Source organism: Poromitra crassiceps, assembly GCF_964638095.1.
Source record: "Poromitra crassiceps genome assembly, chromosome: 8".
Classification (NCBI taxonomy): Eukaryota; Metazoa; Chordata; class Actinopteri; order Beryciformes; family Melamphaidae; genus Poromitra; species Poromitra crassiceps.
The window spans coordinates 35,500,304-35,510,303 of record NC_139629.1 but is presented as its reverse complement, the minus strand read 5'-3'; the positions used below and the strand labels follow the sequence as shown (position 1 = coordinate 35,510,303).

At 46.0% G+C, this 10,000-nt stretch overlaps 1 protein-coding gene across 1 annotated transcript in view; it reads right to left on the bottom strand.

The window, feature by feature from the left end:
* LOC310781019 (acid-sensing ion channel 1A-like) overlaps positions 1-10,000 on the bottom strand; it is a gene marked incomplete at both ends in the record, with an annotated part of 34,735 nt that overhangs the window by 3,384 nt on the left and 21,351 nt on the right. The gene's annotated exons all lie outside the window — the stretch shown is intronic.

Here is a 10,000-nt window from a genome sequence, read left to right as displayed (position 1 = left end):
GTGATGGAGACTGGCACAGCGGTGATTAAACATTCCCTCGCATGCTCTTTACGGCCCTCATCATGATGGACCCGATGTTACCATGGCGACGCAGCATCCCGGCCAAGAGGAAGGCCGCCTTTAAGGAAAGCCAAGGAGGCACAGATGTTAGAGTGAAGCTGTGAGAGAGACTCCAACCAAGCCCCATCTGGCAGTTGAAACAGACATGTTGTAATTTAGAGTTTTACACACAAAACTATTAATATCGATCTTTCTTTGATGAAGGCTTTATCTTCGTTTGGGAGCATTTAGTGTCATGTGAGTCAGAATAAAGCACGCTGTGAGAGCGAGTGAGAGAGGCTGTGAAGTGAAAGAGAGAGAGAGAGAGAGAGAGAGAGAGAGAGACGGGGGGCAGTTGTGCTGCTGATGCTGAGTGGGAGCAGACGATTGGTCAGGGTTATGGCACAACGTGACATATCTGTGATTAGAAGGAACAAACCAACCAAATAATTGTTGACAGGGTTCGGGTCCTGCCAAGGGCACTTCTCCATTTTCTGCCATCTATCACATAGAGAGAGTGTTGATTAGAACAGGGCCAGAAACCACACAGAAAATCCATTCTGTGTGGGTGCCCGGGTAGTGCAGCGGGAGAGTCCCTGCCTGCAACACAAGGGTCGCGGGTTCAGTCCCCCTGTTGCCTCCGGCTCGGTCGGGCGTCCATGTAGGCACAATTGGCCGTGCCGTGCCGGGGGGCGGGGGGGAGGAGGAGACACAAGAGATCCCAAAATAACACATTTCCCAAATCCCACATTGAAACATATTGAGAATCCCAGAATAAAACGGTTCGGATTTGATGACGAAAACGCAAAAGTGAAAAATCATACAGTGTGCATCCTTAGCTAAAATACCCAGTCAGCCTGGGCCCAGTTGCACAAAGCACCTTAGGTTAAGATTCCCCTTAGAGTCAGAGTTAAGGTGTCCATAAAATAGAATCGGCCGCACAAAACACCCTTAAATCTTCTCCATAAGGTTCAACATTTTAAGGAAAACATAAGCACAAGATTTAAGGGTGTTTCGTGCAGCCGATTCTATCTTATGGACACCTCAATTAACTCCGACTCTAAGGGAAATCTGACCCTAAGGTGCTTTGTGCAACTGGGCCCTGTGCTTTCCTCCTCTCTGCCATCGCAAGTATGTCTCCTCCACAGCTCTTCACTCCTCCTGCAGGATGTAGAAGTGCACACACACACATCGTGGCTGATTATTAGTCTGCCTCTTATCTATAATTGAACAGACAGATGTGTAAGAGGTCATATCCTGCCTGCACTTCATAAATAAATGCATCGCGACATAAATCCATGTGTGCATGATGTGATGTATGATGTCCATGATGTGATGTATGTGTGAGGTTCACCGTCCATCAATACGGACGTGAGACGTCAGCCGACGCGTGTTCTTCATCTTGTGTGTGACAGGAGCAGTAATAAGAACAATGGCATCAAACATGTATGTATAATTCACCATACTGCGCTAACTTGTTTCACATGTTCGTGATGAATGAATAAATTATTATGCACGTCTGAAAAGTTCTCTGCAGCAGAATCTATAATGAGGATAATGATGAGAATGAGTCTTACAATAAAGACAGAGCTTATAGCTTCATCGTTTTTATTCGTTTTCTTTCATTATTTCTCTTTCTTTCTTTCTTTCTTTCTATTTCCCCCTGCTGCCCCGGTCGCTGCTCCACACCCTCTGCCGATCTGGGGAGAGCCGCGTAGACTAGCACCATGCTTCCTCCGGCACGTGCGCAGTTGCCAGCCGCTTCTTTTCACCTGACAGCGGGGAGCTTCGTCGGCAGGGCGTAGCACATGGGAGGATCACGCTATTCGCACCAGTTCCAAATGTTCATGTCATTCTGGCCAATACTCCACTTCTGTTATAGCATTTCAGTCTGGAATATGGAATATCTTTCATTAGAACACGGCTCTCTTGAATACTCGATTCTGATTGGTCAATCAACAATATTCACCGGTCATTATTTCTCGACAACCGACCGCTGCTCTGCCACACCTGGATTAATCAGTTGATAAGAGCTTTTTGTCAGCAAGACACTACTAATTAGGCCAACCAGTTGCAGCTGTGGTGTCTTGTGTGCCAATTACGAATGAAACCGCTTTGTCGTTGAAAACGCTATTAAAAAATCTATTTGAATAATTATTTTTGTCAGATTATTGAATGATTTAGTTGTAGGCCGTGTTCTAAGCGGGATAATGTATATTGAGGCGGTGATTACTGGGAAATAATGACCTTCAGGTGAACGATTAAGCCCTCCGCTGGCGCGTCGGGCTCAATCCACCTGTCGGTCATTATTTCCCCCGTAATCACCGCCTCAATATACATTATCCCTTACATAATCTATGATTTAGCTGCTAAATTGTCAAATACTGCCGTCTGCTCGCTACCCAGGCACTTATGTATGTACTTAACCTAACTAACTACATGTAACTGGTGTGCACAACATTGTCAGACTAAACTCCGACTGACACCCCAAAAACCTACAATCCGCTACAGAAAAACGTATATTGTTTGTTTATTATCTGGCCCCTGGCCTTCTATCATTTCACGAAAGTAGCCCGCGGGCAAAGCAAGTTGACTATCCCTGCCCTACATGGTCAATTGTGCCTGTATGGACGCCGGAGGTAAGACAGGGACTCGAACGTGCGACCCTTGTGTTGGTAGGCAGGGAATCTACCGCTGCACTCCCCGGATGCACACAGAGAAAGTTCAGCTTACTTGTTACAGACACTTCAACTTTTCGACACTAAAGGACTTCACGTTTCAGAACAAGAATAAATCCTCTTCTCCACGCCGGGAATCAAGCACACTACGTTCAGGACCGGAGTTTACAGGCGGCTATAAACTTTAGAGCTCCGTGATCAATGAAACTGTCACTCATCTACAATTTGCCAGGTATTGAAAAGCACTCAACAGTGCTCTGCTGTCATTAATCATTATGCACATAATTACATCTGTTTTTCCAGCCAAGGATGAGTTTGAAACATCCCCTAAATCACAAAATCCCTGCATTTTCCCACCCATTTACAGGCATTAGTACAGTCTCGCAATCTGTGAGCTGTTAAAAAGTTGTCTCGGCAGGCGAAGTTCAATCCATTAGCACGCTGTTGTTTTATGGGAGTGTTTTCAAGCCGTCTCGCTAAAGTGCTAAACACTTCCTCGGTTATTATGCTGCTATGTGATTTAAAATGCACCGGCAAGCAGGAGCCCACCGTGACCCATACTAGAAGGTGTCCATATAATCTGTTTTTTGGCTATTTCTGCTATCCTCCCATTGCACAGCTGTTGTGATTGTGATGCGGCAAGAATTTCAATTCATCTGAAATTATTTTGCCACTAAATTGAACTTCATATGTGAATGGGCTTTAAGAAGCACACAGACTAATACTGAAGATCCACTCGCATAAAAGAATCAGATCTGCTTTGTGTCTTAAAAGCAGAATAAAATGCACAAACACGTCAACAAAGCCATCGCTGGCTGCTGTGGTTCCTGTGCTGTGAAGGTGATGGATTAGAGTATAAACCCTCGGCGACGGGCGATCTCGGAGTCCAATCAGTCATGTAAGCACAAAGGCCTAAATTAATTGGGAGAATAAAAGCATCAGACCCACATCGTCTCCCTCCTCTTCTGTTTGGTTCTGGATGAATCGCTGAGTCACTAATAGAACCAGGCGCCGGCTAACAGAGAGCCCTTCCAAAGAGAAGATAAACCACATAGGTAGGAGGAGGAGTGAGAGCCAGAGGCGCAGCAGCAGTCTGTGTGTCGGCTACTAATGATGCCCAGAAACACAGACTCACAACCCGCAATCATCGGTTGTTGTCAGAATTAAAAAAAAAGGTCAAAGGTCAAGAGAGGGAAACAAATATGCACCACAGGGAGAATTGATCAAAACATGGAGTAACCCTGTCCTTTAATTAGAGAGAGGGAAGACTGTTGTAGGCACATCCTGCAATCAAAACTGTGCTGAGATGCCGACTGCCTGGACAGGTATCAGCTATCTCTCTCTAACTGACATTTACAGTCAAAGATCAAAATGAGAAGTGACAGATTTCTATGCATCTTGACATGAATTCTTACGACAATTTCATTTTCAATTTAAAACTCTTTAACCGGGTTCTGTAACTCTAAAGTACTTATTCGACACTTTTTTTCTGCAGGTCAAAGTCAGAATAATGAGTGTGAATTGATCATGCAAATGAAGAACATCATGTCCGATGCATTGACTGTTTGATGACACCTTGAGGCATCGCTGGCTGCGCCGGGCTACGTAATCAACCCATTAAGTGATCAACTTAATGGGTTTAGGACAAGCAAGTCCTGCAACGTCATTGACAACAGAGGAGAAAACAGCGCAAAGGAGCTCTTGGTCAAACTTTTTACAGCCTGTTTCATCTGAAATCAATTTAAATATAAGCATTTCCGGGCGTCCATACAGGCACAATTGGCCGACTTGGCCGTGTCTGCGGGTGGGAAGCCGGATTAAGGGGTATGTGTCCTGGTCGTTGCACTAGCGCCCCCTCTGGTCGGCCGGGGCGCCTGTTCGGGGGGGGGGGGGGGGGGGGGGGGGTGGCGGCAGGGGAACTGTGGGGAATAATAGCATGACCCTCCCATGTGTTACGCCCTGCCGGCGAAACTCCTCGCTGTCACGCAAAAGGAAGCGGCTGGCGACTGCACATGTATCGGAGGAAGCATGTGCTAGTAGCACAGCAGTTCGGCAGAGGGGGTGGCGCCACGACCGGGACAGCAGGGGATTTGGCCAAATACAATTGTGGATAAAATGGGGGAGGGAGAGAAATCGAGAGAGAGTGCGAGAGAGAGTGCGAGAGAGAGAGAGAGAGAGAGAACTAAATAAAATTATATTTAATTTTTAATAATTTGGTGGCCGGGCACGACCCATTGCAGACTGGATGCTTGCTGGTGGTGTTTTATGGGACTGGATGCTTGCGTGTAAAAACACACACTGCTTCCACTTATATAGGGGTGAGCCAGGAAGGATTTATGACATCACAATTGCTCGAGTGACATCATTGATGGCATCACAATTGCTTGAGTGACTGATGACATCACAAATACAAGCTAATTGCCCTAGGTAATTAGAGTAATTAAGATGCTCGGGCTCAATTTTCTCACTCTCACTTTCTCAAAAATCTGTGAGACTTTTGTGTAGGACAGTCTAACGAAGCAGATGCTTAAGTTTGGTGTCGTTTGAAGAAAAAATGTGGGAGGAGTAGGGTTGAATTAGTTTTACAGTTTTTGCAGTTTTGCGGTCTTTAGACTTCATAATTGGCCATAGGTTGCATTGTACAAAAGTTTCTCCTCATTTGGGCCCACATTTCGGTGAAAGTTGCAAAGCCGTAGCACGTATGCCTGATCTTTAATGAATTTTCAAAGTTTGAAACTTTAGTTTAGACGGTCGCTGTAGTGCCACCGTTAGGACTATTGGCCCCAAATTTGCGTCAAAGACGTTTGGCATGGGACTGGACCTTTGTGCAAAGTTTGGTTAGTTTTCATGCATGGGAAGTCGAACTTCCCGGGAGAAGAAGAATACAGGCAAATACAATAAGTGGCCCTGCCGCTTCGCTGGCCCGGCCACTAATAAATGAATAAATGTAAGAAAATAAATGTTGCAAAACACTATCAGGTGCTTTCCTGCTATCCCGCTGCTCTACAGCCGAAATAATATAAAGCCCACGCTATGAGAGGTACAGATTTATCCATTATATTTTTTACCCAGCAGCTCCCACACAAAGACACTGCTTCTCTCCCTCCTACACACTCCCTTCCTCCCCTGTCTGCATCGCTCTTCCCTCATTCACTCCCCTGTGTCTTCCGAACTATAATGTGTTGTTCCCTGTGGACTCCTCCCCTCCTCCTGCTGCACTCCCCCCCCCCACTGTTGAGCCAAACGGACAGAGAAGGAGATGTTGTTGGAGGAGGACTGGTCTCTAAAGTAACAGTTGAAATTATCATTTGAAACCCAGGCTTCTTGGGTGAATATTATAATGTCAATATTCTTGTGGATTTCTGGATCTCAGACAGTAAATGTGTTTGCCAGTTCACACTTCACGCTCGGTCAAAACGGTTCCATTTTCTATAGATTCTCTGGCAGTCAGCACAGCACAGGCACCCAGTAATTCAGTCAGCACAGCACAGGCACCCAGTAATTCAGTCAGTCAGCACAGGCACCCAGTAATTCAGTCAGTCAGCACAGGCACCCAGTAATTCTCGCCCCAAGTGAGCAAAATTAGAATTGAGTGATATGGTAAATAGCTGTTTGGAGGACTGAGCCGTTCACTATCAGCCCGGTACGGTGCACTTATACAGTACATTCCAACCCCATTTGGTATATCTACAATATGTGCTGCTGTGCATAGTAATGTTATGAGGTGTACATATTTATTATGACAGTTGTTACGTTTAAAAATAACTGTCACTACTGGCACAATGTGACACGCTGACATCAATCCAGGAATAGAGTATATAGCTTATAGCATTGCTTCAATACCCGCGTGCTTTACATCAGCCGACTCATCCCTTGTGCTAACACACGATGACAGATGCATTATGGGATGCCTGCCTCTTCTCTCCATCTCTCAATCATCGCCATCGCCTACAAATCTCTGCCTGCTTGTGCAGAGAACCCACGCTCTCTGCTGAGAGAGAGAGAGAGAGAGAGAGAGAGAGAGAGAGAGAGAGAGAAGGCAGACAGAGAGAGAGGGAGTGAGAGAGAGAGAGAGAGAGAGAGGGAGAGAGAAGGCAGACAGAGAGAGGCCATCACACTGACTCCATCAAACATGAAGGGATAAACAGCCCCCGGGCCAGGACATGGGGGCAGCACAGAGGCAACAGTACGCCCCGCTAACAGCAGGGGGCGTTTTTAGTGGCGGAGAGAGTCTGGGCAGGCGGGGGTCGTCCAATATGAAATGAACTCAAATGTAGAGTGCAACCTTGTTTACACACAGCCTCTCTGAATCATTCTGTTCTTTTAGAAGCAAAACACTGTTAGACTCGTGGGTGGTAAGAAAAGCAGACATGGCAGATTCAAAGCTGTATAGGCAAAGGAAGGTATCAAGAAAAACGGTTTTCAAGAGATACAGCAGCAGAGATACATTGAGGGGAGACCACGGGGGCATAGTGGAGGGCAAGGAAACAGAGTTTAGCCACCTTGGCAAAGAGCTTACTCACCTATTTTCAGATCAGCTGTATCGATCAATGAGGGGGGACAAGGTGGGTGAATTAACTCACCTTGGATAGTTTAACCCGGGGGTCCTTGAGGGGGTTCCAGGGTGGTCCTCCAGCCAAAAGGGGGGGAATTTATTTCCGCTATAATTCCATTCATAAGTAACACAATGGCTATTTTGGTCATGGGTTTTATACACATTCTGTAATAAAACATCTAAAAGCATCAATCTTATTATCATATGGGGGACCGTGGGACAAAATCTTATCAAATGGGGGTCCGTGGTCTAATTTTTGTCAGTTTAGTGGTCCTTCATGTGAAGAAATTTGAGAACCACTGGTTGAACCACCTCTGTATAGCACCACTACACCCCCCGGGTGAGACCCATACACAATCAAAACATTGCATTGGCCTCCGTCCAGTAGAATAGATCCAATATTCTCTCCGACACGTTTTTTTTCAGTGTTTAAAAGCAATCTCTTGTCCCCACATAATATGAACACAGGCTTGGAACCTGCACTTGTGCCTCGAGTGGTGCATCGTATGAGCGCCATTTTTCATAGTGTTTAAAATCAGATTGATAAGAGTTTTTCCAGAGTCAGATGATGATAATATGTTTCTGTCTGGCTGCTTCCTCCTCACACCCTGTTCAGACCAAGATGAAAGATTACCTGTGAATTACTTGTGATTATACAGTATATAGAAGGGGCTGTGATATGTGTGTGTGTGTGTGTGTGTGTGTGTGTGTGTGTGTGTGTGTGTGTGTGTGTGTGTGTGTGTGTGTGTGTGTGTGTGTGTGTGTGTGTGTGTGTGTGTGTGTGTGTGTGTGTGTGTGTGTGTGTGTGTGTGTGTGTGTGTGTGTGTGTGTGTGTGTGTGTGTGTGTGTGTGTGTGTGTGCACGCAGAATGTTTAAGTTTGTGTGCAAGACTCTTCATTGCATGGATAATAAATGCAATGCATAATTATGGGCCATAATCACCTTCCAACAGGATGGAAGAAAATTAATTCAGTCACAGTCTGTCACTCAACACTACACAGTCTGTCACTCAACACTACACAGTCTGTCACTCAACACTACACAGTCTGTCACTCAACACTACACAGTCTGTCACTCAACACTACACAGTCTGTCACTCAACACTACACAGTCTGTCACTCAACACTACACAGTCTGTCACTCAACACTACACAGTCTGTCACTCAACACTACACAGTCTGTCACTCAACACTTCACAGTCTGTCACTCAACACTACACAGTCTGTCACTCAACACTACACAGTCTGTCACTCAACACTACACAGTCTGTCACTCAACACTTCACAGTCTGTCACTCAACACTTCACAGTCTGTCACTCAACACTTCACAGTCTGTCACTCAACACTACACAGTCTGTCACTCAACATTACACAGTCTGTCACTCAACACTACACAGTCTGTCACTCAACACTTCACAGTCTGTCACTCAACACTACACAGTCTGTCACTCAACACTACACAGTCTGTCACTCAACACTTCACAGTCTGTCACTCAACACTACACAGTCTGTCACTCAACACTACACAGTCTGTCACTCAACACTTCACAGTCTGTCACTCAACACTACACAGTCTGTCACTCAACACTACACAGTCTGTCACTCAACACTTCACAGTCTGTCACTCAACACTACACAGTCTGTCACTCAACACTACACAGTCTGTCACTCAACACTTCACAGTCTGTCACTCAACACTACACAGTCTGTCACTCAACACTTCAGTCTGTCACTCAACACTTCAGTCTGTCACTCAATACTACACAGTCTGTCACTCAACACTACACAGTCTGTCACTCAACACTTCACAGTCTGTCACTCAACACTTCACAGTCTGTCACTCAACACTTCACAGTCTGTCACTCAACACTTCACTTGACATCAGCAACAACTTCAGACGGCGACTGAAGTACCCTCTGTACTCCGTGTATCCTGACTTTTCTAATAATTTATACGGACTTAAATCGATAAGGTCTTCAGCCACTTAATGGAATTGTCTATTGCTTTCATTGTTTCATGCTTAGATGGCTTTTAATTGCTTTTTTAGACGTGCTCTAGAGTCGCCTAAATAAGTCCAATCAAATCGGCGTTTGCGAGAACCCCCGACCGGACCGGGTCGTGACGCTCCGTGTTGCCAAGGTGCAGCGGTGCCGTTGTGCTTCAGTGTGCCGGGAAAGCGGAGCAAAAAGTGCACTTTACATCGAAGAATGCTGCGCGTGCTTTAACCCATGATACCTGATGCAGCATTTGTGTGCGTATCCCTTTAAGACCGCGAACCGCGAGACGCGGTTCGCAGTCTTAAAGGGATACGCACACAAATGAGGGATATACACGCAAATGGTGCATCAGGTATCAAACCAGCTCAGTGGCCTTGTGGTCTGAGTGTCCGCCCTGAGTCTGGGAGGTTGTGAGTTCGATCCCCGGCCGAGTCATACCAAAGACTATAAAAATGGGACCCATTGCCTCCCTGCTTGGCACTCAGCATCAAAGGGTTGGAATTGGGGGGTTAAATCACCATGTGATTCCCGAGCGCGGCGCACGCTGCCGCTCACCGCTCCCCCAGGGGATGGGTCAAATGCGGAGAACAAATTTCACACATTGTGTGACAATCAGTGGGACTTTACCTTTACCTTTTTAACATGGCTTTGACACATCCCTGGGAAAAGGCAGCATGAATAAGTCAGGTACAACAGGATGTAGTGTGGTGAGAGGAACACCACACGTGGAC